This window comes from Triturus cristatus, chromosome 5_2 (genome assembly GCF_964204655.1).
Source record: "Triturus cristatus chromosome 5_2, aTriCri1.1, whole genome shotgun sequence".
Taxonomy (NCBI): Eukaryota; Metazoa; Chordata; class Amphibia; order Caudata; family Salamandridae; genus Triturus; species Triturus cristatus.
Genome location: NC_140588.1, coordinates 577,597,218 through 577,621,910, shown reverse-complemented (window position 1 = coordinate 577,621,910; position 24,693 = coordinate 577,597,218). Strand labels below are relative to the sequence as shown.

Below are 24,693 nucleotides of genomic sequence, written 5' to 3'. Positions count from 1 at the left end.
GATTTGCATAGTGACCAGTGGCATCTTGGGAATGTACAGGCTTTGGAGCCTAACGGGTGCTGCAGGGGTCTGCCTGGCCGGAGAAATGCCTGTCTGGCGCTCCCCTCAGGACACACGTGTCTTCCGTTCGAGCATGGAGGGTGAGGGACATGGGTCACCCTCATATACAGGGGTGTGGGCATGGGCAGGGTGGGGCATGGGGTACCCGTCAGGGCATTGCCCGTTTGGAAGCCCATTGAGGAGGCGGAGGCGGAGGCGGGAATCTCTGCTCAATTTTTTCCCGAGGCCTGGGGACAAGCCTTTGCACATTTGATCCAGCCGGGCCTGCATCAGCAGATCCTGCTCCGATGGCAAGGGAGAGCCTGCAGGTGTAAATCAAAGAAAGGGGAGAAATCCGCAAGAGGCGGGTTAACAAATTCCAGTGGCAGGCCCATGTTCCCCAGGAAGCAAGTACTTCCTCCTGCTCCCTTCAGTGGGAAAAGACATAGGAGGTGTATTTCTCTAAGCAGGGGCTCTGCGTAGGTGGCACTGCATTGCTTTGGGAAGCATCCATGCTAAGTGCAGAGTAGCAGCAGACCCCACAGCTGAGACGTGAATTGGGACTGTTAAGGAAGGGCACTGGGAGGGTGAGGAGGGCAGAGGAAAATGCTTTAAAAAAGCATCTGCAAGTTCCTACACACCCGCTGAAAACCCATACCAGGGATGGGGCTCGAACCCATGCGGACAACTGTCCATTGGATCTTAAGTCCAACGCCTTAACCACTCGGCCACCCTGGTGAGACCCTAGGCCCTGCCTTACTCAGCTCCCTTTTCATGCTGGCTGCTCCAGCGCAGGCTGTCCAGCAAGAGGTGATTGCAGAGTAAAAAGGCTTTTGCAGGAGGATAAAGGTAATTGCTTATGACAAACACACTGTGTGACACCTAACTTTTCCCCACTCGTACTTTATGGGCAATCTATACAGTGGAGTTAGCTTAGTCACAATAAGGAAGTGAGCAAGGCAGGCTCACAAGAGCATCTCCTCCCTGGTGGTCTAGTGGCTAGGATTCGGCGCTTTCACCGCCGCGGCCCGGGTTCGATTCCCGGTCAGGGAAGATCCCTCTAAGACGTAGACGTGCGTAATTTGTCCACGCAGCTCAGCTTTTTTTAATCGAAGGTCCTTAAAAAGGCACCCCGACCTATAGACGAAAGCAGAGGAAAGGGGCTGGGTCCCCTGTGTCCCAGGTTGCTTTGCTCCCATTGCCCTCAGCCACCTTCATGCACACGCAGTCCCCCACCCAGTCAGGTGCTCTATGTGGGCGTAAAGTGCAGTACCAGCTCATCAGAAAGGTAAATTGCTGGAAAACCCGGCTGCGATGTATACATCTACTTTGGAGCACTCTTCTCCCTTGCACTCTTGAATCGGTCATTCGCAATGTATTCTTCCAGCAAGCTGAATAACGAGGTAGGTGTGAGAAGGTGTACCAGCTGTCTTTGAGCTATCAGCGGCCACTAGGTGTCCCTCTTGTGATTTCCCGGGGATCCCGATTGTACAGGAATTCGTCGGTTCAGTGGCACGGGGGAGGGGATGGCCTGTGCTTGGAAGTGACAAACAGTCTGGTGGAATCATGAGTGTTTTTTCAAGTTCTGATTCATATTCGCTGTAGAATAAAATATGCTTTCAGCCCCCATGAGCTTTGTCACTAGGAGAGCAGTGTAGGAACTTTTGCTGTATGGCTGTGGGTTCCCTGGTGGTCTAGTGGTTAGGATTCGGCGCTCTCACCGCCGCGGCCCGGGTTCGATTCCCGGTCAGGAAACAGTCCTTCTTCTGCCCTTGAATGCTTTTCCTTCCCGCAGGTCAGGGCTTCTCAAAATGAATTTGCTTTTCTGACAAACAGTTTGCCTAGCATCCCGCAATCTGGCTCCTAATTTGATTTTCGCAAGGTTCCCTTTGAGTTGCTTTCCTCGGCGGGAGGAAAATCTCTTGTGCAAGGCTCTTGAGGAAGTGAGATTCTGTATTCCGAGGTGCGCTTCTTTTCGTAGGCTTCTGACCACATGGTGTGCGGCAGGAAGTCATCTTTGACAGGGCCGCAGGCTTTGTCTCCAAATGGCATCCCGGACCCACTGCAACCCACCTTTTTGCTGAAACGGAAGTCTGGTTCAGGGTAAGAAAAAGCTGAGCTGCACGTACCGAAAGCAGCAGAGCCCAGCGGCGGAGAGGGTGTGGCCAGGGCTGTCTGATTTGCATAGTGACCAGTGGCATCTTGGGAATGTACAGGCTTTGGAGCCTAACGGGTGCTGCAGGGGTCTGCCTGGCCGGAGAAATGTCTGTCTGGCGCTCCCCTCAGGACACACGTGTCTTCCGTTCGAGCATGGAGGGTGAGGGACATGGGTCACCCTCATATACAGGGGTGTGGGCATGGGCAGGATGGGGCGTGGGGGACCCGTCAGGGCATTGCCCGTTTGGAAGCCCGTTCGGAAGGCAAGAGGAGGCGGAGGCGGAGGCGGAGGCGGGAATCTCTGCTCAATTTTTTCCCGAGGCCTGGGGACAAGCCTTTGCACATTTGATCCTGCCGGGCCTGCATCAGCAGATCCTGCTCCGATGGCAAGGGAGAGCCTGCAGGTGTAAATCAAAGAAAGGGGAGAAATCCGCAAGAGGCGGGTTAACAAATTCCAGTGGCAGGCCCATGTTCCCCAGGAAGCAAGTACTTCCTCCTGCTCCCTTCAGTGGGAAAAGACATAGGAGGTGTATTTCTCTAAGCAGGGGCTCTGCGTAGGTGGCACTGCATTGCTTTGGGAAGCATCCATGCTAAGTGCAGAGTAGCAGCAGACCCCACAGCTGAGACGTGAATTGGGACTGTTAAGGAAGGGCACTGGGAGGGTGAGGAGGGCAGAGGAAAATGCTTTAAAAAAGCATCTGCAAGTTCCTACACACCCGCTGAAAACCCATACCAGGGATGGGGCTCGAACCCATGCGGACAACTGTCCATTGGATCTTAAGTCCAACGCCTTAACCACTCGGCCACCCTGGTGAGACCCTAGGCCCTGCCTTACTCAGCTCCCTTTTCATGCTGGCTGCTCCAGCGCAGGCTGTCCAGCAAGAGGTGATTGCAGAGTAAAAAGGCTTTTGCAGGAGGATAAAGGTAATTGCTTATGACAAACACACTGTGTGACACCTAACTTTTCCCCACTCGTACTTTATGGGCAATCTATACAGTGGAGTTAGCTTAGTCACAATAAGGAAGTGAGCAAGGCAGGCTCACAAGAGCATCTCCTCCCTGGTGGTCTAGTGGCTAGGATTCGGCGCTTTCACCGCCGCGGCCCGGGTTCGATTCCCGGTCAGGGAAGATCCCTCTAAGACGTAGACGTGCGTAATTTGTCCACGCAGCTCAGCTTTTTTTAATCGAAGGTCCTTAAAAAGGCACCCCGACCTATAGACGAAAGCAGAGGAAAGGGGCTGGGTCCCCTGTGTCCCAGGTTGCTTTGCTCCCATTGCCCTCAGCCACCTTCATGCGCACGCAGTCCCCCACCCAGTCAGGTGCTCTATGTGGGCGTAAAGTGCAGTACCAGCTCATCAGAAAGGTAAATTGCTGGAAAACCCGGCTGCGATGTATACATCTACTTTGGAGCACTCTTCTCCCTTGCACTCTTGAATCGGTCATTCGCAATGTATTCTTCCAGCAAGCTGAATAACGAGGTAGGTGTGAGAAGGTGTACCAGCTGTCTTTGAGCTATCAGCGGCCACTAGGTGTCCCTCTTGTGATTTCCCGGGGATCCCGATTGTACAGGAATTCGTCGGTTCAGTAGCACGGGGGAGGGGATGGCCTGTGCTTGGAAGTGACAAACAGTCTGGTGGAATCATGAGTGTTTTTTCAAGTTCTGATTCATATTCGCTGTAGAATAAAATATGCTTTCAGCCCCCATGAGCTTTGTCACTAGGAGAGCAGTGTAGGAACTTTTGCTGTATAGCTGTGGGTTCCCTGGTGGTCTAGTGGTTAGGATTCGGCGCTCTCACCGCCGCGGCCCGGGTTCGATTCCCGGTCAGGGAACAGTCCTTCTTCTGCCCTTGAATGCTTTTCCTTCCCGCAGGTCAGGGCTTCTCAAAATGAATTTGCTTTTCTGACAAACAGTTTGCCTAGCATCCCGCAATCTGGCTCCTAATTTGATTTTCGCAAGGTTCCCTTTGAGTTGCTTTCCTCGGCGGGAGGAAAATCTCTTGTGCAAGGCTCTTGAGGAAGTGAGATTCTGTATTCCGAGGTGCGCTTCTTTTCGTAGGCTTCTGACCACATGGTGTGCGGCAGGAAGTCATCTTTGACAGGGCCGCAGGCTTTGTCTCCAAATGGCATCCCGGACCCACTGCAACCCACCTTTTTGCTGAAACGGAAGTCTGGTTCAGGGTAAGAAAAAGCTGAACTGCACGTACCGAAAGCAGCAGAGCCCAGCGGCGGAGAGGGTGTGGCCAGGGCTGTCTGATTTGCATAGTGACCAGTGGCATCTTGGGAATGTACAGGCTTTGGAGCCTAACGGGTGCTGCAGGGGTCTGCCTGGCCGGAGAAATGCCTGTCTGGCGCTCCCCTCAGGACACACGTGTCTTCCGTTCGAGCATGGAGGGTGAGGGACATGGGTCACCCTCATATACAGGGGTGTGGGCATGGGCAGGGTGGGGCGTGGGGTACCCGTCAGGGCATTGCCCGTTTGGAAGCCCGTTCGGAAGGCAAGAGGACGCGGAGGCGGAGGCGGGAATCTCTGCTCAATTTTTTCCCGAGGCCTGGGGACAAGCCTTTGCACATTTGATCCAGCCGGGCCTGCATCAGCAGATCCTGCTCCGATGGCAAGGGAGAGCCTGCAGGTGTAAATCAAAGAAAGGGGAGAAATCCGCAAGAGGCGGGTTAACAAATTCCAGTGGCAGGCCCATGTTCCCCAGGAAGCAAGTACTTCCTCCTGCTCCCTTCAGTGGGAAAAGACATAGGAGGTGTATTTCTCTAAGCAGGGGCTCTGCGTAGGTGGCACTGCATTGCTTTGGGAAGCATCCATGCTAAGTGCAGAGTAGCAGCAGACCCCACAGCTGAGACGTGAATTGGGACTGTTAAGGAAGGGCACTGGGAGGGTGAGGAGGGCAGAGGAAAATGCTTTAAAAAAGCATCTGCAAGTTCCTACACACCCGCTGAAAACCCATACCAGGGATGGGGCTCGAACCCATGCGGACAACTGTCCATTGGATCTTAAGTCCAACGCCTTAACCACTCGGCCACCCTGGTGAGACCCTAGGCCCTGCCTTACTCAGCTCCCTTTTCATGCTGGCTGCTCCAGCGCAGGCTGTCCAGCAAGAGGTGATTGCAGAGTAAAAAGGCTTTTGCAGGAGGATAAAGGTAATTGCTTATGACAAACACACTGTGTGACACCTAACTTTTCCCCACTCGTACTTTATGGGCAATCTATACAGTGGAGTTAGCTTAGTCACAATAAGGAAGTGAGCAAGGCAGGCTCACAAGAGCATCTCCTCCCTGGTGGTCTAGTGGCTAGGATTCGGCGCTTTCACCGCCGTGGCCCGGGTTCGATTCCCGGTCAGGGAAGATCCCTCTAAGACGTAGACGTGCGTAATTTGTCCACGCAGCTCAGCTTTTTTTAATCGAAGGTCCTTAAAAAGGCACCCCGACCTATAGACGAAAGCAGAGGAAAGGGGCTGGGTCCCCTGTGTCCCAGGTTGCTTTGCTCCCATTGCCCTCAGCCACCTTCATGCGCACGCAGTCCCCCACCCAGTCAGGTGCTCTATGTGGGCGTAAAGTGCAGTACCAGCTCATCAGAAAGGTAAATTGCTGGAAAACCCGGCTGCGATGTATACATCTACTTTGGAGCACTCTTCTCCCTTGCACTCTTGAATCGGTCATTCGCAATGTATTCTTCCAGCAAGCTGAATAACGAGGTATGTGTGAGAAGGTGTACCAGCTGTCTTTGAGCTATCAGCGGCCACTAGGTGTCCCTCTTGTGATTTCCCGGGGATCCCGATTGTACAGGAATTCGTCGGTTCAGTAGCACGGGGGAGGGGATGGCCTGTGCTTGGAAGTGACAAACAGTCTGGTGGAATCATGAGTGTTTTTTCAAGTTCTGATTCATATTCGCTGTAGAATAAAATATGCTTTCAGCCCCCATGAGCTTTGTCACTAGGAGAGCAGTGTAGGAACTTTTGCTGTATGGCTGTGGGTTCCCTGGTGGTCTAGTGGTTAGGATTCGGCGCTCTCACCGCCGCGGCCCGGGTTCGATTCCCGGTCAGGGAACAGTCCTTCTTCTGCCCTTGAATGCTTTTCCTTCCCGCAGGTCAGGGCTTCTCAAAATGAATTTGCTTTTCTGACAAACAGTTTGCCTAGCATCCCGCAATCTGGCTCCTAATTTGATTTTCGCAAGGTTCCCTTTGAGTTGCTTTCCTCGGCGGGAGGACAATCTCTTGTGCAAGGCTCTTGAGGAAGTGAGATTCTGTATTCCGAGGTGCGCTTCTTTTCGTAGGCTTCTGACCACATGGTGTGCGGCAGGAAGTCATCTTTGACAGGGCCGCAGGCTTTGTCTCCAAATGGCATCCCGGACCCACTGCAACCCACCTTTTTGCTGAAACGGAAGTCTGGTTCAGGGTAAGAAAAAGCTGAGCTGCACGTACCGAAAGCAGCAGAGCCCAGCGGCGGAGAGGGTGTGGCCAGGGCTGTCTGATTTGCATAGTGACCAGTGGCATCTTGGGAATCTACAGGCTTTGGAGCCTAACGGGTGCTGCAGGGGTCTGCCTGGCCGGAGAAATGCCTGTCTGGCGCTCCCCTCAGGACACACGTGTCTTCCGTTCGAGCATGGAGGGTGAGGGACATGGGTCACCCTCATATACAGGGGTGTGGGCATGGGCAGGATGGGGCGTGGGGGACCCGTCAGGGCATTGCCCGTTTGGAAGCCCGTTCGGAAGGCAAGAGGAGGCGGAGGCGGAGGCGGAGGCGGGAATCTCTGCTCAATTTTTTCCCGAGGCCTGGGGACAAGCCTTTGCACATTTGATCCTGCCGGGCCTGCATCAGCAGATCCTGCTCCGATGGCAAGGGAGAGCCTGCAGGTGTAAATCAAAGAAAGGGGAGAAATCCGCAAGAGGCGGGTTAACAAATTCCAGTGGCAGGCCCATGTTCCCCAGGAAGCAAGTACTTCCTCCTGCTCCCTTCAGTGGGAAAAGACATAGGAGGTGTATTTCTCTAAGCAGGGGCTCTGCGTAGGTGGCACTGCATTGCTTTGGGAAGCATCCATGCTAAGTGCAGAGTAGCAGCAGACCCCACAGCTGAGACGTGAATTGGGACTGTTAAGGAAGGGCACTGGGAGGGTGAGGAGGGCAGAGGAAAATGCTTTAAAAAAGCATCTGCAAGTTCCTACACACCCGCTGAAAACCCATACCAGGGATGGGGCTCGAACCCATGCGGACAACTGTCCATTGGATCTTAAGTCCAACGCCTTAACCACTCGGCCACCCTGGTGAGACCCTAGGCCCTGCCTTACTCAGCTCCCTTTTCATGCTGGCTGCTCCAGCGCAGGCTGTCCAGCAAGAGGTGATTGCAGAGTAAAAAGGCTTTTGCAGGAGGATAAAGGTAATTGCTTATGACAAACACACTGTGTGACACCTAACTTTTCCCCACTCGTACTTTATGGGCAATCTATACAGTGGAGTTAGCTTAGTCACAATAAGGAAGTGAGCAAGGCAGGCTCACAAGAGCATCTCCTCCCTGGTGGTCTAGTGGCTAGGATTCGGCGCTTTCACCGCCGCGGCCCGGGTTCGATTCCCGGTCAGGGAAGATCCCTCTAAGACGTAGACGTGCGTAATTTGTCCACGCAGCTCAGCTTTTTTTAATCGAAGGTCCTTAAAAAGGCACCCCGACCTATAGACGAAAGCAGAGGAAAGGGGCTGGGTCCCCTGTGTCCCAGGTTGCTTTGCTCCCATTGCCCTCAGCCACCTTCATGCGCACGCAGTCCCCCACCCAGTCAGGTGCTCTATGTGGGCGTAAAGTGCAGTACCAGCTCATCAGAAAGGTAAATTGCTGGAAAACCCGGCTGCGATGTATACATCTACTTTGGAGCACTCTTCTCCCTTGCACTCTTGAATCGGTCATTCGCAATGTATTCTTCCAGCAAGCTGAATAACGAGGTAGGTGTGAGAAGGTGTACCAGCTGTCTTTGAGCTATCAGCGGCCACTAGGTGTCCCTCTTGTGATTTCCCGGGGATCCCGATTATACAGGAATTCGTCGGTTCAGTAGCACGGGGGAGGGGATGGCCTGTGCTTGGAAGTGACAAACAGTCTGGTGGAATCATGAGTGTTTTTTCAAGTTCTGATTCATATTCGCTGTAGAATAAAATATGCTTTCAGCCCCCATGAGCTTTGTCACTAGGAGAGCAGTGTAGGAACTTTTGCTGTATAGCTGTGGGTTCCCTGGTGGTCTAGTGGTTAGGATTCGGCGCTCTCACCGCCGCGGCCCGGGTTCGATTCCCGGTCAGGGAACAGTCCTTCTTCTGCCCTTGAATGCTTTTCCTTCCCGCAGGTCAGGGCTTCTCAAAATGAATTTGCTTTTCTGACAAACAGTTTGCCTAGCATCCCGCAATCTGGCTCCTAATTTGATTTTCGCAAGGTTCCCTTTGAGTTGCTTTCCTCGGCGGGAGGAAAATCTCTTGTGCAAGGCTCTTGAGGAAGTGAGATTCTGTATTCCGAGGTGCGCTTCTTTTCGTAGGCTTCTGACCACATGGTGTGCGGCAGGAAGTCATCTTTGACAGGGCCGCAGGCTTTGTCTCCAAATGGCATCCCGGACCCACTGCAACCCACCTTTTTGCTGAAACGGAAGTCTGGTTCAGGGTAAGAAAAAGCTGAGCTGCACGTACCGAAAGCAGCAGAGCCCAGCGGCGGAGAGGGTGTGGCCAGGGCTGTCTGATTTGCATAGTGACCAGTGGCATCTTGGGAATGTACAGGCTTTGGAGCCTAACGGGTGCTGCAGGGGTCTGCCTGGCCGGAGAAATGCCTGTCTGGCGCTCCCCTCAGGACACACGTGTCTTCCGTTCGAGCATGGAGGGTGAGGGACATGGGTCACCCTCATATACAGGGGTGTGGGCATGGGCAGGGTGGGGCGTGGGGTACCCGTCAGGGCATTGCCCGTTTGGAAGCCCATTGAGGAGGCGGAGGCGGAGGCGGGAATCTCTGCTCAATTTTTTCCCGAGGCCTGGGGACAAGCCTTTGCACATTTGATCCAGCCGGGCCTGCATCAGCAGATCCTGCTCCGATGGCAAGGGAGAGCCTGCAGGTGTAAATCAAAGAAAGGGGAGAAATCCGCAAGAGGCGGGTTAACAAATTCCAGTGGCAGGCCCATGTTCCCCAGGAAGCAAGTACTTCCTCCTGCTCCCTTCAGTGGGAAAAGACATAGGAGGTGTATTTCTCTAAGCAGGGGCTCTGCGTAGGTGGCACTGCATTGCTTTGGGAAGCATCCATGCTAAGTGCAGAGTAGCAGCAGACCCCACAGCTGAGACGTGAATTGGGACTGTTAAGGAAGGGCACTGGGAGGGTGAGGAGGGCAGAGGAAAATGCTTTAAAAAAGCATCTGCAAGTTCCTACACACCCGCTGAAAACCCATACCAGGGATGGGGCTCGAACCCATGCGGACAACTGTCCATTGGATCTTAAGTCCAACGCCTTAACCACTCGGCCACCCTGGTGAGACCCTAGGCCCTGCCTTACTCAGCTCCCTTTTCATGCTGGCTGCTCCAGCGCAGGCTGTCCAGCAAGAGGTGATTGCAGAGTAAAAAGGCTTTTGCAGGAGGATAAAGGTAATTGCTTATGACAAACACACTGTGTGACACCTAACTTTTCCCCACTCGTACTTTATGGGCAATCTATACAGTGGAGTTAGCTTAGTCACAATAAGGAAGTGAGCAAGGCAGGCTCACAAGAGCATCTCCTCCCTGGTGGTCTAGTGGCTAGGATTTGGCGCTTTCACCGCCGCGGCCCGGGTTCGATTCCCGGTCAGGGAAGATCCCTCTAAGACGTAGACGTGCGTAATTTGTCCACGCAGCTCAGCTTTTTTTAATCGAAGGTCCTTAAAAAGGCACCCCGACCTATAGACGAAAGCAGAGGAAAGGGGCTGGGTCCCCTGTGTCCCAGGTTGCTTTGCTCCCATTGCCCTCAGCCACCTTCATGCACACGCAGTCCCCCACCCAGTCAGGTGCTCTATGTGGGCGTAAAGTGCAGTACCAGCTCATCAGAAAGGTAAATTGCTGGAAAACCCGGCTGCGATGTATACATCTACTTTGGAGCACTCTTCTCCCTTGCACTCTTGAATCGGTCATTCGCAATGTATTCTTCCAGCAAGCTGAATAACGAGGTAGGTGTGAGAAGGTGTACCAGCTGTCTTTGAGCTATCAGCGGCCACTAGGTGTCCCTCTTGTGATTTCCCGGGGATCCCAATTGTACAGGAATTCGTCGGTTCAGTGGCACGGGGGAGGGGATGGCCTGTGCTTGGAAGTGACAAACAGTCTGGTGGAATCATGAGTGTTTTTTCAAGTTCTGATTCATATTCGCTGTAGAATAAAATATGCTTTCAGCCCCCATGAGCTTTGTCACTAGGAGAGCAGTGTAGGAACTTTTGCTGTATGGCTGTGGGTTCCCTGGTGGTCTAGTGGTTAGGATTCGGCGCTCTCACCGCCGCGGCCCGGGTTCGATTCCCGGTCAGGAAACAGTCCTTCTTCTGCCCTTGAATGCTTTTCCTTCCCGCAGGTCAGGGCTTCTCAAAATGAATTTGCTTTTCTGACAAACAGTTTGCCTAGCATCCCGCAATCTGGCTCCTAATTTGATTTTCGCAAGGTTCCCTTTGAGTTGCTTTCCTCGGCGGGAGGAAAATCTCTTGTGCAAGGCTCTTGAGGAAGTGAGATTCTGTATTCCGAGGTGCGCTTCTTTTCGTAGGCTTCTGACCACATGGTGTGCGGCAGGAAGTCATCTTTGACAGGGCCGCAGGCTTTGTCTCCAAATGGCATCCCGGACCCACTGCAACCCACCTTTTTGCTGAAACGGAAGTCTGGTTCAGGGTAAGAAAAAGCTGAGCTGCACGTACCGAAAGCAGCAGAGCCCAGCGGCGGAGAGGGTGTGGCCAGGGCTGTCTGATTTGCATAGTGACCAGTGGCATCTTGGGAATGTACAGGCTTTGGAGCCTAACGGGTGCTGCAGGGGTCTGCCTGGCCGGAGAAATGTCTGTCTGGCGCTCCCCTCAGGACACACGTGTCTTCCGTTCGAGCATGGAGGGTGAGGGACATGGGTCACCCTCATATACAGGGGTGTGGGCATGGGCAGGATGGGGCGTGGGGGACCCGTCAGGGCATTGCCCGTTTGGAAGCCCGTTCGGAAGGCAAGAGGAGGCGGAGGCGGAGGCGGAGGCGGGAATCTCTGCTCAATTTTTTCCCGAGGCCTGGGGACAAGCCTTTGCACATTTGATCCTGCCGGGCCTGCATCAGCAGATCCTGCTCCGATGGCAAGGGAGAGCCTGCAGGTGTAAATCAAAGAAAGGGGAGAAATCCGCAAGAGGCGGGTTAACAAATTCCAGTGGCAGGCCCATGTTCCCCAGGAAGCAAGTACTTCCTCCTGCTCCCTTCAGTGGGAAAAGACATAGGAGGTGTATTTCTCTAAGCAGGGGCTCTGCGTAGGTGGCACTGCATTGCTTTGGGAAGCATCCATGCTAAGTGCAGAGTAGCAGCAGACCCCACAGCTGAGACGTGAATTGGGACTGTTAAGGAAGGGCACTGGGAGGGTGAGGAGGGCAGAGGAAAATGCTTTAAAAAAGCATCTGCAAGTTCCTACACACCCGCTGAAAACCCATACCAGGGATGGGGCTCGAACCCATGCGGACAACTGTCCATTGGATCTTAAGTCCAACGCCTTAACCACTCGGCCACCCTGGTGAGACCCTAGGCCCTGCCTTACTCAGCTCCCTTTTCATGCTGGCTGCTCCAGCGCAGGCTGTCCAGCAAGAGGTGATTGCAGAGTAAAAAGGCTTTTGCAGGAGGATAAAGGTAATTGCTTATGACAAACACACTGTGTGACACCTAACTTTTCCCCACTCGTACTTTATGGGCAATCTATACAGTGGAGTTAGCTTAGTCACAATAAGGAAGTGAGCAAGGCAGGCTCACAAGAGCATCTCCTCCCTGGTGGTCTAGTGGCTAGGATTCGGCGCTTTCACCGCCGCGGCCCGGGTTCGATTCCCGGTCAGGGAAGATCCCTCTAAGACGTAGACGTGCGTAATTTGTCCACGCAGCTCAGCTTTTTTTAATCGAAGGTCCTTAAAAAGGCACCCCGACCTATAGACGAAAGCAGAGGAAAGGGGCTGGGTCCCCTGTGTCCCAGGTTGCTTTGCTCCCATTGCCCTCAGCCACCTTCATGCGCACGCAGTCCCCCACCCAGTCAGGTGCTCTATGTGGGCGTAAAGTGCAGTACCAGCTCATCAGAAAGGTAAATTGCTGGAAAACCCGGCTGCGATGTATACATCTACTTTGGAGCACTCTTCTCCCTTGCACTCTTGAATCGGTCATTCGCAATGTATTCTTCCAGCAAGCTGAATAACGAGGTAGGTGTGAGAAGGTGTACCAGCTGTCTTTGAGCTATCAGCGGCCACTAGGTGTCCCTCTTGTGATTTCCCGGGGATCCCGATTGTACAGGAATTCGTCGGTTCAGTAGCACGGGGGAGGGGATGGCCTGTGCTTGGAAGTGACAAACAGTCTGGTGGAATCATGAGTGTTTTTTCAAGTTCTGATTCATATTCGCTGTAGAATAAAATATGCTTTCAGCCCCCATGAGCTTTGTCACTAGGAGAGCAGTGTAGGAACTTTTGCTGTATAGCTGTGGGTTCCCTGGTGGTCTAGTGGTTAGGATTCGGCGCTCTCACCGCCGCGGCCCGGGTTCGATTCCCGGTCAGGGAACAGTCCTTCTTCTGCCCTTGAATGCTTTTCCTTCCCGCAGGTCAGGGCTTCTCAAAATGAATTTGCTTTTCTGACAAACAGTTTGCCTAGCATCCCGCAATCTGGCTCCTAATTTGATTTTCGCAAGGTTCCCTTTGAGTTGCTTTCCTCGGCGGGAGGAAAATCTCTTGTGCAAGGCTCTTGAGGAAGTGAGATTCTGTATTCCGAGGTGCGCTTCTTTTCGTAGGCTTCTGACCACATGGTGTGCGGCAGGAAGTCATCTTTGACAGGGCCGCAGGCTTTGTCTCCAAATGGCATCCCGGACCCACTGCAACCCACCTTTTTGCTGAAACGGAAGTCTGGTTCAGGGTAAGAAAAAGCTGAACTGCACGTACCGAAAGCAGCAGAGCCCAGCGGCGGAGAGGGTGTGGCCAGGGCTGTCTGATTTGCATAGTGACCAGTGGCATCTTGGGAATGTACAGGCTTTGGAGCCTAACGGGTGCTGCAGGGGTCTGCCTGGCCGGAGAAATGCCTGTCTGGCGCTCCCCTCAGGACACACGTGTCTTCCGTTCGAGCATGGAGGGTGAGGGACATGGGTCACCCTCATATACAGGGGTGTGGGCATGGGCAGGGTGGGGCGTGGGGTACCCGTCAGGGCATTGCCCGTTTGGAAGCCCGTTCGGAAGGCAAGAGGACGCGGAGGCGGAGGCGGGAATCTCTGCTCAATTTTTTCCCGAGGCCTGGGGACAAGCCTTTGCACATTTGATCCAGCCGGGCCTGCATCAGCAGATCCTGCTCCGATGGCAAGGGAGAGCCTGCAGGTGTAAATCAAAGAAAGGGGAGAAATCCGCAAGAGGCGGGTTAACAAATTCCAGTGGCAGGCCCATGTTCCCCAGGAAGCAAGTACTTCCTCCTGCTCCCTTCAGTGGGAAAAGACATAGGAGGTGTATTTCTCTAAGCAGGGGCTCTGCGTAGGTGGCACTGCATTGCTTTGGGAAGCATCCATGCTAAGTGCAGAGTAGCAGCAGACCCCACAGCTGAGACGTGAATTGGGACTGTTAAGGAAGGGCACTGGGAGGGTGAGGAGGGCAGAGGAAAATGCTTTAAAAAAGCATCTGCAAGTTCCTACACACCCGCTGAAAACCCATACCAGGGATGGGGCTCGAACCCATGCGGACAACTGTCCATTGGATCTTAAGTCCAACGCCTTAACCACTCGGCCACCCTGGTGAGACCCTAGGCCCTGCCTTACTCAGCTCCCTTTTCATGCTGGCTGCTCCAGCGCAGGCTGTCCAGCAAGAGGTGATTGCAGAGTAAAAAGGCTTTTGCAGGAGGATAAAGGTAATTGCTTATGACAAACACACTGTGTGACACCTAACTTTTCCCCACTCGTACTTTATGGGCAATCTATACAGTGGAGTTAGCTTAGTCACAATAAGGAAGTGAGCAAGGCAGGCTCACAAGAGCATCTCCTCCCTGGTGGTCTAGTGGCTAGGATTCGGCGCTTTCACCGCCGTGGCCCGGGTTCGATTCCCGGTCAGGGAAGATCCCTCTAAGACGTAGACGTGCGTAATTTGTCCACGCAGCTCAGCTTTTTTTAATCGAAGGTCCTTAAAAAGGCACCCCGACCTATAGACGAAAGCAGAGGAAAGGGGCTGGGTCCCCTGTGTCCCAGGTTGCTTTGCTCCCATTGCCCTCAGCCACCTTCATGCGCACGCAGTCCCCCACCCAGTCAGGTGCTCTATGTGGGCGTAAAGTGCAGTACCAGCTCATCAGAAAGGTAAATTGCTGGAAAACCCGGCTGCGATGTATACATCTACTTTGGAGCACTCTTCTCCCTTGCACTCTTGAATCGGTCATTCGCAATGTATTCTTCCAGCAAGCTGAATAACGAGGTATGTGTGAGAAGGTGTACCAGCTGTCTTTGAGCTATCAGCGGCCACTAGGTGTCCCTCTTGTGATTTCCCGGGGATCCCGATTGTACAGGAATTCGTCGGTTCAGTAGCACGGGGGAGGGGATGGCCTGTGCTTGGAAGTGACAAACAGTCTGGTGGAATCATGAGTGTTTTTTCAAGTTCTGATTCATATTCGCTGTAGAATAAAATATGCTTTCAGCCCCCATGAGCTTTGTCACTAGGAGAGCAGTGTAGGAACTTTTGCTGTATGGCTGTGGGTTCCCTGGTGGTCTAGTGGTTAGGATTCGGCGCTCTCACCGCCGCGGCCCGGGTTCGATTCCCGGTCAGGGAACAGTCCTTCTTCTGCCCTTGAATGCTTTTCCTTCCCGCAGGTCAGGGCTTCTCAAAATGAATTTGCTTTTCTGACAAACAGTTTGCCTAGCATCCCGCAATCTGGCTCCTAATTTGATTTTCGCAAGGTTCCCTTTGAGTTGCTTTCCTCGGCGGGAGGACAATCTCTTGTGCAAGGCTCTTGAGGAAGTGAGATTCTGTATTCCGAGGTGCGCTTCTTTTCGTAGGCTTCTGACCACATGGTGTGCGGCAGGAAGTCATCTTTGACAGGGCCGCAGGCTTTGTCTCCAAATGGCATCCCGGACCCACTGCAACCCACCTTTTTGCTGAAACGGAAGTCTGGTTCAGGGTAAGAAAAAGCTGAGCTGCACGTACCGAAAGCAGCAGAGCCCAGCGGCGGAGAGGGTGTGGCCAGGGCTGTCTGATTTGCATAGTGACCAGTGGCATCTTGGGAATCTACAGGCTTTGGAGCCTAACGGGTGCTGCAGGGGTCTGCCTGGCCGGAGAAATGCCTGTCTGGCGCTCCCCTCAGGACACACGTGTCTTCCGTTCGAGCATGGAGGGTGAGGGACATGGGTCACCCTCATATACAGGGGTGTGGGCATGGGCAGGATGGGGCGTGGGGGACCCGTCAGGGCATTGCCCGTTTGGAAGCCCGTTCGGAAGGCAAGAGGAGGCGGAGGCGGAGGCGGAGGCGGGAATCTCTGCTCAATTTTTTCCCGAGGCCTGGGGACAAGCCTTTGCACATTTGATCCTGCCGGGCCTGCATCAGCAGATCCTGCTCCGATGGCAAGGGAGAGCCTGCAGGTGTAAATCAAAGAAAGGGGAGAAATCCGCAAGAGGCGGGTTAACAAATTCCAGTGGCAGGCCCATGTTCCCCAGGAAGCAAGTACTTCCTCCTGCTCCCTTCAGTGGGAAAAGACATAGGAGGTGTATTTCTCTAAGCAGGGGCTCTGCGTAGGTGGCACTGCATTGCTTTGGGAAGCATCCATGCTAAGTGCAGAGTAGCAGCAGACCCCACAGCTGAGACGTGAATTGGGACTGTTAAGGAAGGGCACTGGGAGGGTGAGGAGGGCAGAGGAAAATGCTTTAAAAAAGCATCTGCAAGTTCCTACACACCCGCTGAAAACCCATACCAGGGATGGGGCTCGAACCCATGCGGACAACTGTCCATTGGATCTTAAGTCCAACGCCTTAACCACTCGGCCACCCTGGTGAGACCCTAGGCCCTGCCTTACTCAGCTCCCTTTTCATGCTGGCTGCTCCAGCGCAGGCTGTCCAGCAAGAGGTGATTGCAGAGTAAAAAGGCTTTTGCAGGAGGATAAAGGTAATTGCTTATGACAAACACACTGTGTGACACCTAACTTTTCCCCACTCGTACTTTATGGGCAATCTATACAGTGGAGTTAGCTTAGTCACAATAAGGAAGTGAGCAAGGCAGGCTCACAAGAGCATCTCCTCCCTGGTGGTCTAGTGGCTAGGATTCGGCGCTTTCACCGCCGCGGCCCGGGTTCGATTCCCGGTCAGGGAAGATCCCTCTAAGACGTAGACGTGCGTAATTTGTCCACGCAGCTCAGCTTTTTTTAATCGAAGGTCCTTAAAAAGGCACCCCGACCTATAGACGAAAGCAGAGGAAAGGGGCTGGGTCCCCTGTGTCCCAGGTTGCTTTGCTCCCATTGCCCTCAGCCACCTTCATGCGCACGCAGTCCCCCACCCAGTCAGGTGCTCTATGTGGGCGTAAAGTGCAGTACCAGCTCATCAGAAAGGTAAATTGCTGGAAAACCCGGCTGCGATGTATACATCTACTTTGGAGCACTCTTCTCCCTTGCACTCTTGAATCGGTCATTCGCAATGTATTCTTCCAGCAAGCTGAATAACGAGGTAGGTGTGAGAAGGTGTACCAGCTGTCTTTGAGCTATCAGCGGCCACTAGGTGTCCCTCTTGTGATTTCCCGGGGATCCCGATTATACAGGAATTCGTCGGTTCAGTAGCACGGGGGAGGGGATGGCCTGTGCTTGGAAGTGACAAACAGTCTGGTGGAATCATGAGTGTTTTTTCAAGTTCTGATTCATATTCGCTGTAGAATAAAATATGCTTTCAGCCCCCATGAGCTTTGTCACTAGGAGAGCAGTGTAGGAACTTTTGCTGTATAGCTGTGGGTTCCCTGGTGGTCTAGTGGTTAGGATTCGGCGCTCTCACCGCCGCGGCCCGGGTTCGATTCCCGGTCAGGGAACAGTCCTTCTTCTGCCCTTGAATGCTTTTCCTTCCCGCAGGTCAGGGCTTCTCAAAATGAATTTGCTTTTCTGACAAACAGTTTGCCTAGCATCCCGCAATCTGGCTCCTAATTTGATTTTCGCAAGGTTCCCTTTGAGTTGCTTTCCTCGGCGGGAGGAAAATCTCTTGTGCAAGGCTCTTGAGGAAGTGAGATTCTGTATTCCGAGGTGCGCTTCTTTTCGTAGGCTTCTGACCACATGGTGTGCGGCAGGAAGTCATCTTTGACAGGGCCGCAGGCTTTGTCTCCAAATGGCATCCCGGACCCACTGCAACCCACCTTTTTGCTGAAACGGAAGTCTGGTTCAGGGTAAGAAAAAGCTGAGCTGCACGTACCGAAAGCAGCAGAGCCCAGCGGCGGAGAGGGTGTGGCCAGGGCTGTCTGATTTGCATAGTGACCAGTGGCATCTTGGGAATGTACAGGCTTTGGAGCCTAACGGGTGCTGCAGGGGTCTGCCTGGCCGGAGAAATGCCTGTCTGGCGCTCCCCTCAGGACACACGTGTCTTCCGTTCGAGCATGGAGGGTGAGGGACATGGGTCACCCTCATATACAGGGGTGTGGGCATGGGCAGGGTGGGGCGTGGGGTACCCGTCAGGGCATTGCCCGTTTGGAAGCCCATTGAGGAGGCGGAGGCGGAGGCGGGAATCTCTGCTCAATTTTTTCCCGAGGCCTGGGGACAAGCCTTTGCACATTTGATCCAGCCGGGCCTGCATCAGCAGATCCTGCTCCGATGGCAAGGGAGAGCCTGCAGGTGTAAATCAAAGAAAGGGGAGAAATCCGCAAGAGGCGGGTTAACAAATTCCAGTGGCAGGCCCATGTTCCCCAGGAAGCAAGTACTTCCTCCTGCTCCCTTCAGTGGGAAAAGACATAGGAGGTGTATTTCTCTAAGCAGGGGCTCTGCGTAGGTGGCACTGCATTGCTTTGGGAAGCATCCATGCTAAGTGCAGAGTAGCAGCAGACCCCACAGCTGAGACGTGAATTGGGACTGTTAAGGAAGGGCACTGGGAGGGTGAGGAGGGCAGAGGAAAATGCTTTAAAAAAGCATCTGCAAGTTCCTACACACCCGCTGAAAACCCATACCAGGGATGGGGCTCGAACCCATGCGGACAACTGTCCATTGGATCTTAAGTCCAACGCCTTAACCACTCGGCCACCCTGGTGAGACCCTAGGCCCTGCCTTACTCAGCTCCCTTTTCATGCTGGCTGCTCCAGCGCAGGCTGTCCAGCAAGAGGTGATTGCAGAGTAAAAAGGCTTTTGCAGGAGGATAAAGGTAATTGCTTATGACAAACACACTGTGTGACACCTAACTTTTCCCCACTCGTACTTTATGGGCAATCTATACAGTGGAGTTAGCTTAGTCACAATAAGGAAGTGAGCAAGGCAGGCTCACAAGAGCATCTCCTCCCTGGTGGTCTAGTGGCTAGGATTTGGCGCTTTCACCGCCGCGGCCCGGGTTCGATTCCCGGTCAGGGAAGATCCCTCTAAGACGTAGACGTGCGTAATTTGTCCACGCAGCTCAGCTTTTTTTAATCGAAGGTCCTTAAAAAGGCACCCCGACCTATAGACGAAAGCAGAGGAAAGGGGCTGGGTCCCCTGTGTCCCAGGTTGCTTTGCTCCCATTGCCCTCAGCCACCTTCATGCACACGCAGTCCCCCACCCAGTCAGGTGCTCTATGTGGGCGTAAAGTGCAGTACCAGCTCATCAGAAAGGTAAATTGCTGGAAAACCCGGCTGCGATGTATACATCTACTTTGGAGCACTCTTCTCCCTTGCACTCTTGAATCGGTCATTCGCAATGTATTCTTCCAGCAAGCTGAATAACGAGGTAGGTGTGAGAAGGTGTACCAGCTGTCTTTGAGCTATCAGCGGCCACTAGGTGTCCCTCTTGTGATTTCCCGGGGATCCCAATTGTACAGGAATTCGTCGGTTCAGTGGCACGGGGGAGGGGATGGCCTGTGCTTGGAAGTGACAAACAGTCTGGTGGAATCATGAGTGTTTTTTCAAGTTCTGATTCATATTCGCTGTAGAATAAAATATGCTTTCAGCCCCCATGAGCTTTGTCACTAGGAGAGCAGTGTAGGAACTTTTGCTGTATGGCTGTGGGTTCCCTGGTGGTCTAGTGGTTAGGATTCGGCGCTCTCACCGCCGCGGCCCGGGTTCGATTCCCGGTCAGGAAACAGTCCTTCTTCTGCCCTTGAATGCTTTTCCTTCCCGCAGGTCAGGGCTTCTCAAAATGAATTTGCTTTTCTGACAAACAGTTTGCCTAGCATCCCGCAATCTGGCTCCTAATTTGATTTTCGCAAGGTTCCCTTTGAGTTGCTTTCCTCGGCGGGAGGAAAATCTCTTGTGCAAGGCTCTTGAGGAAGTGAGATTCTGTATTCCGAGGTGCGCTTCTTTTCGTAGGCTTCTGACCACATGGTGTGCGGCAGGAAGTCATCTTTGACAGGGCCGCAGGCTTTGTCTCCAAATGGCATCCCGGACCCACTGCAACCCACCTTTTTGCTGAAACGGAAGTCTGGTTCAGGGTAAGAAAAAGCTGAGCTGCACGTACCGAAAGCAGCAGAGCCCAGCGGCGGAGAGGGTGTGGCCAGGGCTGTCTGATTTGCATAGTGACCAGTGGCATCTTGGGAATGTACAGGCTTTGGAGCCTAACGGGTGCTGCAGGGGTCTGCCTGGCCGGAGAAATGTCTGTCTGGCGCTCCCCTCAGGACACACGTGTCTTCCGTTCGAGCATGGAGGGTGAGGGACATGGGTCACCCTCATATACAGGGGTGTGGGCATGGGCAGGATGGGGCGTGGGGGACCCGTCAGGGCATTGCCCGTTTGGAAGCCCGTTCGGAAGGCAAGAGGAGGCGGAGGCGGAGGCGGAGGCGGGAATCTCTGCTCAATTTTTTCCCGAGGCCTGGGGACAAGCCTTTGCACATTTGATCCTGCCGGGCCTGCATCAGCAGATCCTGCTCCGATGGCAAGGGAGAGCCTGCAGGTGTAAATCAAAGAAAGGGGAGAAATCCGCAAGAGGCGGGTTAACAAATTCCAGTGGCAGGCCCATGTTCCCCAGGAAGCAAGTACTTCCTCCTGCTCCCTTCAGTGGGAAAAGACATAGGAGGTGTATTTCTCTAAGCAGGGGCTCTGCGTAGGTGGCACTGCATTGCTTTGGGAAGCATCCATGCTAAGTGCAGAGTAGCAGCAGACCCCACAGCTGAGACGTGAATTGGGACTGTTAAGGAAGGGCACTGGGAGGGTGAGGAGGGCAGAGGAAAATGCTTTAAAAAAGCATCTGCAAGTTCCTACACACCCGCTGAAAACCCATACCAGGGATGGGGCTCGAACCCATGCGGACAACTGTCCATTGGATCTTAAGTCCAACGCCTTAACCACTCGGCCACCCTGGTGAGACCCTAGGCCCTGCCTTACTCAGCTCCCTTTTCATGCTGGCTGCTCCAGCGCAGGCTGTCCAGCAAGAGGTGATTGCAGAGTAAAAAGGCTTTTGCAGGAGGATAAAGGTAATTGCTTATGACAAACACACTGTGTGACACCTAACTTTTCCCCACTCGTACTTTATGGGCAATCTATACAGTGGAGTTAGCTTAGTCACAATAAGGAAGTGAGCAAGGCAGGCTCACAAGAGCATCTCCTCCCTGGTGGTCTAGTGGCTAGGATTCGGCGCTTTCACCGCCGCGGCCCGGGTTTGATTCCCGGTCAGGGAAGATCCCTCTAAGACGTAGACGTGCGTAATTTGTCCACGCAGCTCAGCTTTTTTTAATCGAAGGTCCTTAAAAAGGCACCCCGACCTATAGACGAAAGCAGAGGAAAGGGGCTGGGTCCCCTGTGTCCCAGGTTGCTTTGCTCCCATTGCCCTCAGCCACCTTCATGCGCACGCAGTCCCCCACCCAGTCAGGTGCTCTATGTGGGCGTAAAGTGCAGTACCAGCTCATCAGAAAGGTAAATTGCTGGAAAACCCGGCTGCGATGTATACATCTACTTTGGAGCACTCTTCTCCCTTGCACTCTTGAATCGGTCATTCGCAATGTATTCTTCCAGCAAGCTGAATAACGAGGTAGGTGTGAGAAGGTGTACCAGCTGTCTTTGAGCTATCAGCGGCCACTAGGTGTCCCTCTTGTGATTTCCCGGGGATCCCGATTGTACAGGAATTCGTCGGTTCAGTAGCACGGGGGAGGGGATGGCCTGTGCTTGGAAGTGACAAACAGTCTGGTGGAATCATGAGTGTTTTTTCAAGTTCTGATTCATATTCGCTGTAGAATAAAATATGCTTTCAGCCCCCATGAGCTTTGTCACTAGGAGAGCAGTGTAGGAACTTTTGCTGTATAGCTGTGGGTTCCCTGGTGGTCTAGTGGTTAGGATTCGGCGCTCTCACCGCCGCGGCCCGGGTTCGATTCCCGGTCAGGGAACAGTCCTTCTTCTGCCCTTGAATGCTTTTCCTTCCCGCAGGTCAGGGCTTCTCAAAATGAATTTGCTTTTCTGACAAACAGTTTGCCTAGCATCCCGCAATCTGGCTCCTAATTTGATTTTCGCAAGGTTCCCTTTGAGTTGCTTTCCTCGGCGGGAGGAAAATCTCTTGTGCAAGGCTCTTGAGGAAGTGAGATTCTGTATTCCGAGGTGCGCTTCTTTTCGTAGGCTTCTGACCACATGGTGTGCGGCAGGAAGTCATCTTTGACAGGGCCGCAGGCTTTGTCTCCAAATGGCATCCCGGACCCACTGCAACCCACCTTTTTGCTGAAACGGAAGTCTGGTTCAGGGTAAGAAAAAGCTGAACTGCACGTACCGAAAGCAGCAGAGCCCAGCGGCGGAGAGGGTGTGGCCAGGGCTGTCTGATTTGCATAGTGACCAGTGGCATCTTGGGAATGTACAGGCTTTGGAGCCTAACGGGTGCTGCAGGGGTCTGCCTGGCCGGAGAAATGCCTGTCTGGCGCTCCCCTCAGGACACACGTGTCTTCCGTTCGAGCATGGAGGGTGAGGGACATGGGTCACCCTCATATACAGGGGTGTGGGCATGGGCAGGGTGGGGCGTGGGGTACCCGTCAGGGCATTGCCCGTTTGGAAGCCCGTTCGGAAGGCAAGAGGACGCGGAGGCGGAGGCGGGAATCTCTGCTCAATTTTTTCCCGAGGCCTGGGGACAAGCCTTTGCACATTTGATCCAGCCGGGCCTGCATCAGCAGATCCTGCTCCGATGGCAAGGGAGAGCCTGCAGGTGTAAATCAAAGAAAGGGGAGAAATCCGCAAGAGGCGGGTTAACAAATTCCAGTGGCAGGCCCATGTTCCCCAGGAAGCAAGTACTTCCTCCTGCTCCCTTCAGTGGGAAAAGACATAGGAGGTGTATTTCTCTAAGCAGGGGCTCTGCGTAGGTGGCACTGCATTGCTTTGGGAAGCATCCATGCTAAGTGCAGAGTAGCAGCAGACCCCACAGCTGAGACGTGAATTGGGACTGTTAAGGAAGGGCACTGGGAGGGTGAGGAGGGCAGAGGAAAATGCTTTAAAAAAGCATCTGCAAGTTCCTACACACCCGCTGAAAACCCATACCAGGGATGGGGCTCGAACCCATGCGGACAACTGTCCATTGGATCTTAAGTCCAACGCCTTAACCACTCGGCCACCCTGGTGAGACCCTAGGCCCTGCCTTACTCAGCTCCCTTTTCATGCTGGCTGCTCCAGCGCAGGCTGTCCAGCAAGAGGTGATTGCAGAGTAAAAAGGCTTTTGCAGGAGGATAAAGGTAATTGCTTATGACAAACACACTGTGTGACACCTAACTTTTCCCCACTCGTACTTTATGGGCAATCTATACAGTGGAGTTAGCTTAGTCACAATAAGGAAGTGAGCAAGGCAGGCTCACAAGAGCATCTCCTCCCTGGTGGTCTAGTGGCTAGGATTCGGCGCTTTCACCGCCGCGGCCCGGGTTCGATTCCCGGTCAGGGAAGATCCCTCTAAGACGTAGACGTGCGTAATTTGTCCACGCAGCTCAGCTTTTTTTAATCGAAGGTCCTTAAAAAGGCACCCCGACCTATAGACGAAAGCAGAGGAAAGGGGCTGGGTCCCCTGTGTCCCAGGTTGCTTTGCTCCCATTGCCCTCAGCCACCTTCATGCGCACGCAGTCCCCCACCCAGTCAGGTGCTCTATGTGGGCGTAAAGTGCAGTACCAGCTCATCAGAAAGGTAAATTGCTGGAAAACCCGGCTGCGATGTATACATCTACTTTGGAGCACTCTTCTCCCTTGCACTCTTGAATCGGTCATTCGCAATGTATTCTTCCAGCAAGCTGAATAACGAGGTATGTGTGAGAAGGTGTACCAGCTGTCTTTGAGCTATCAGCGGCCACTAGGTGTCCCTCTTGTGATTTCCCGGGGATCCCGATTGTACAGGAATTCGTCGGTTCAGTAGCACGGGGGAGGGGATGGCCTGTGCTTGGAAGTGACAAACAGTCTGGTGGAATCATGAGTGTTTTTTCAAGTTCTGATTCATATTCGCTGTAGAATAAAATATGCTTTCAGCCCCCATGAGCTTTGTCACTAGGAGAGCAGTGTAGGAACTTTTGCTGTATGGCTGTGGGTTCCCTGGTGGTCTAGTGGTTAGGATTCGGCGCTCTCACCGCCGCGGCCCGGGTTCGATTCCCGGTCAGGGAACAGTCCTTCTTCTGCCCTTGAATGCTTTTCCTTCCCGCAGGTCAGGGCTTCTCAAAATGAATTTGCTTTTCTGACAAACAGTTTGCCTAGCATCCCGCAATCTGGCTCCTAATTTGATTTTCGCAAGGTTCCCTTTGAGTTGCTTTCCTCGGCGGGAGGACAATCTCTTGTGCAAGGCTCTTGAGGAAGTGAGATTCTGTATTCCGAGGTGCGCTTCTTTTCGTAGGCTTCTGACCACATGGTGTGCGGCAGGAAGTCATCTTTGACAGGGCCGCAGGCTTTGTCTCCAAATGGCATCCCGGACCCACTGCAACCCACCTTTTTGCTGAAACGGAAGTCTGGTTCAGGGTAAGAAAAAGCTGAGCTGCACGTACCGAAAGCAGCAGAGCCCAGCGGCGGAGAGGGTGTGGCCAGGGCTGTCTGATTTGCATAGTGACCAGTGGCATCTTGGGAATCTACAGGCTTTGGAGCCTAACGGGTGCTGCAGGGGTCTGCCTGGCCGGAGAAATGCCTGTCTGGCGCTCCCCTCAGGACACACGTGTCTTCCGTTCGAGCATGGAGGGTGAGGGACATGGGTCACCCTCATATACAGGGGTGTGGGCATGGGCAGGATGGGGCGTGGGGGACCC

The 24,693-nt window shown here is 53.5% G+C and overlaps 27 non-coding genes across 27 annotated transcripts; 16 read left to right on the top strand and 11 right to left on the bottom strand.

Annotated features, from left to right (window-relative positions):
• Window positions 1-694: 694 nt before the first annotated feature.
• On the bottom strand, window positions 695-777 carry TRNAL-UAA (transfer RNA leucine (anticodon UAA)). Its single transcript has one exon. It is a non-coding gene; the product is annotated as a tRNA-Leu (tRNA).
• Window positions 778-1,020: 243 nt separating this feature from the next.
• TRNAE-UUC (transfer RNA glutamic acid (anticodon UUC)) lies at window positions 1,021-1,092 on the top strand. Its single transcript has one exon. It is a non-coding gene; the product is annotated as a tRNA-Glu (tRNA).
• Window positions 1,093-2,926: 1,834 nt separating this feature from the next.
• On the bottom strand, window positions 2,927-3,009 carry TRNAL-UAA (transfer RNA leucine (anticodon UAA)). Its single transcript has one exon. It is a non-coding gene; the product is annotated as a tRNA-Leu (tRNA).
• Window positions 3,010-3,252: 243 nt separating this feature from the next.
• On the top strand, window positions 3,253-3,324 carry TRNAE-UUC (transfer RNA glutamic acid (anticodon UUC)). Its single transcript has one exon. It is a non-coding gene; the product is annotated as a tRNA-Glu (tRNA).
• A 630-nt stretch (window positions 3,325-3,954) lies between these two features.
• TRNAE-CUC (transfer RNA glutamic acid (anticodon CUC)) lies at window positions 3,955-4,026 on the top strand. Its single transcript has one exon. It is a non-coding gene; the product is annotated as a tRNA-Glu (tRNA).
• A 1,126-nt stretch (window positions 4,027-5,152) lies between these two features.
• TRNAL-UAA (transfer RNA leucine (anticodon UAA)) lies at window positions 5,153-5,235 on the bottom strand. The gene has a single exon. It is a non-coding gene; the product is annotated as a tRNA-Leu (tRNA).
• Window positions 5,236-5,478: 243 nt separating this feature from the next.
• On the top strand, window positions 5,479-5,550 carry TRNAE-UUC (transfer RNA glutamic acid (anticodon UUC)). The gene has a single exon. It is a non-coding gene; the product is annotated as a tRNA-Glu (tRNA).
• Window positions 5,551-6,180: 630 nt separating this feature from the next.
• Window positions 6,181-6,252, top strand: TRNAE-CUC (transfer RNA glutamic acid (anticodon CUC)). Its single transcript has one exon. It is a non-coding gene; the product is annotated as a tRNA-Glu (tRNA).
• Window positions 6,253-7,384: 1,132 nt separating this feature from the next.
• Window positions 7,385-7,467, bottom strand: TRNAL-UAA (transfer RNA leucine (anticodon UAA)). The gene has a single exon. It is a non-coding gene; the product is annotated as a tRNA-Leu (tRNA).
• A 243-nt stretch (window positions 7,468-7,710) lies between these two features.
• Window positions 7,711-7,782, top strand: TRNAE-UUC (transfer RNA glutamic acid (anticodon UUC)). The gene has a single exon. It is a non-coding gene; the product is annotated as a tRNA-Glu (tRNA).
• A 630-nt stretch (window positions 7,783-8,412) lies between these two features.
• Window positions 8,413-8,484, top strand: TRNAE-CUC (transfer RNA glutamic acid (anticodon CUC)). Its single transcript has one exon. It is a non-coding gene; the product is annotated as a tRNA-Glu (tRNA).
• A 1,116-nt stretch (window positions 8,485-9,600) lies between these two features.
• TRNAL-UAA (transfer RNA leucine (anticodon UAA)) lies at window positions 9,601-9,683 on the bottom strand. Its single transcript has one exon. It is a non-coding gene; the product is annotated as a tRNA-Leu (tRNA).
• Window positions 9,684-11,832: 2,149 nt separating this feature from the next.
• Window positions 11,833-11,915, bottom strand: TRNAL-UAA (transfer RNA leucine (anticodon UAA)). The gene has a single exon. It is a non-coding gene; the product is annotated as a tRNA-Leu (tRNA).
• A 243-nt stretch (window positions 11,916-12,158) lies between these two features.
• On the top strand, window positions 12,159-12,230 carry TRNAE-UUC (transfer RNA glutamic acid (anticodon UUC)). The gene has a single exon. It is a non-coding gene; the product is annotated as a tRNA-Glu (tRNA).
• Window positions 12,231-12,860: 630 nt separating this feature from the next.
• On the top strand, window positions 12,861-12,932 carry TRNAE-CUC (transfer RNA glutamic acid (anticodon CUC)). Its single transcript has one exon. It is a non-coding gene; the product is annotated as a tRNA-Glu (tRNA).
• A 1,126-nt stretch (window positions 12,933-14,058) lies between these two features.
• On the bottom strand, window positions 14,059-14,141 carry TRNAL-UAA (transfer RNA leucine (anticodon UAA)). Its single transcript has one exon. It is a non-coding gene; the product is annotated as a tRNA-Leu (tRNA).
• A 243-nt stretch (window positions 14,142-14,384) lies between these two features.
• On the top strand, window positions 14,385-14,456 carry TRNAE-UUC (transfer RNA glutamic acid (anticodon UUC)). Its single transcript has one exon. It is a non-coding gene; the product is annotated as a tRNA-Glu (tRNA).
• Window positions 14,457-15,086: 630 nt separating this feature from the next.
• TRNAE-CUC (transfer RNA glutamic acid (anticodon CUC)) lies at window positions 15,087-15,158 on the top strand. The gene has a single exon. It is a non-coding gene; the product is annotated as a tRNA-Glu (tRNA).
• A 1,132-nt stretch (window positions 15,159-16,290) lies between these two features.
• Window positions 16,291-16,373, bottom strand: TRNAL-UAA (transfer RNA leucine (anticodon UAA)). The gene has a single exon. It is a non-coding gene; the product is annotated as a tRNA-Leu (tRNA).
• Window positions 16,374-16,616: 243 nt separating this feature from the next.
• Window positions 16,617-16,688, top strand: TRNAE-UUC (transfer RNA glutamic acid (anticodon UUC)). The gene has a single exon. It is a non-coding gene; the product is annotated as a tRNA-Glu (tRNA).
• Window positions 16,689-17,318: 630 nt separating this feature from the next.
• Window positions 17,319-17,390, top strand: TRNAE-CUC (transfer RNA glutamic acid (anticodon CUC)). The gene has a single exon. It is a non-coding gene; the product is annotated as a tRNA-Glu (tRNA).
• Window positions 17,391-18,506: 1,116 nt separating this feature from the next.
• Window positions 18,507-18,589, bottom strand: TRNAL-UAA (transfer RNA leucine (anticodon UAA)). The gene has a single exon. It is a non-coding gene; the product is annotated as a tRNA-Leu (tRNA).
• Window positions 18,590-20,738: 2,149 nt separating this feature from the next.
• TRNAL-UAA (transfer RNA leucine (anticodon UAA)) lies at window positions 20,739-20,821 on the bottom strand. The gene has a single exon. It is a non-coding gene; the product is annotated as a tRNA-Leu (tRNA).
• A 945-nt stretch (window positions 20,822-21,766) lies between these two features.
• TRNAE-CUC (transfer RNA glutamic acid (anticodon CUC)) lies at window positions 21,767-21,838 on the top strand. Its single transcript has one exon. It is a non-coding gene; the product is annotated as a tRNA-Glu (tRNA).
• A 1,126-nt stretch (window positions 21,839-22,964) lies between these two features.
• TRNAL-UAA (transfer RNA leucine (anticodon UAA)) lies at window positions 22,965-23,047 on the bottom strand. The gene has a single exon. It is a non-coding gene; the product is annotated as a tRNA-Leu (tRNA).
• A 243-nt stretch (window positions 23,048-23,290) lies between these two features.
• TRNAE-UUC (transfer RNA glutamic acid (anticodon UUC)) lies at window positions 23,291-23,362 on the top strand. Its single transcript has one exon. It is a non-coding gene; the product is annotated as a tRNA-Glu (tRNA).
• A 630-nt stretch (window positions 23,363-23,992) lies between these two features.
• Window positions 23,993-24,064, top strand: TRNAE-CUC (transfer RNA glutamic acid (anticodon CUC)). Its single transcript has one exon. It is a non-coding gene; the product is annotated as a tRNA-Glu (tRNA).
• Window positions 24,065-24,693: the final 629 nt, after the last annotated feature.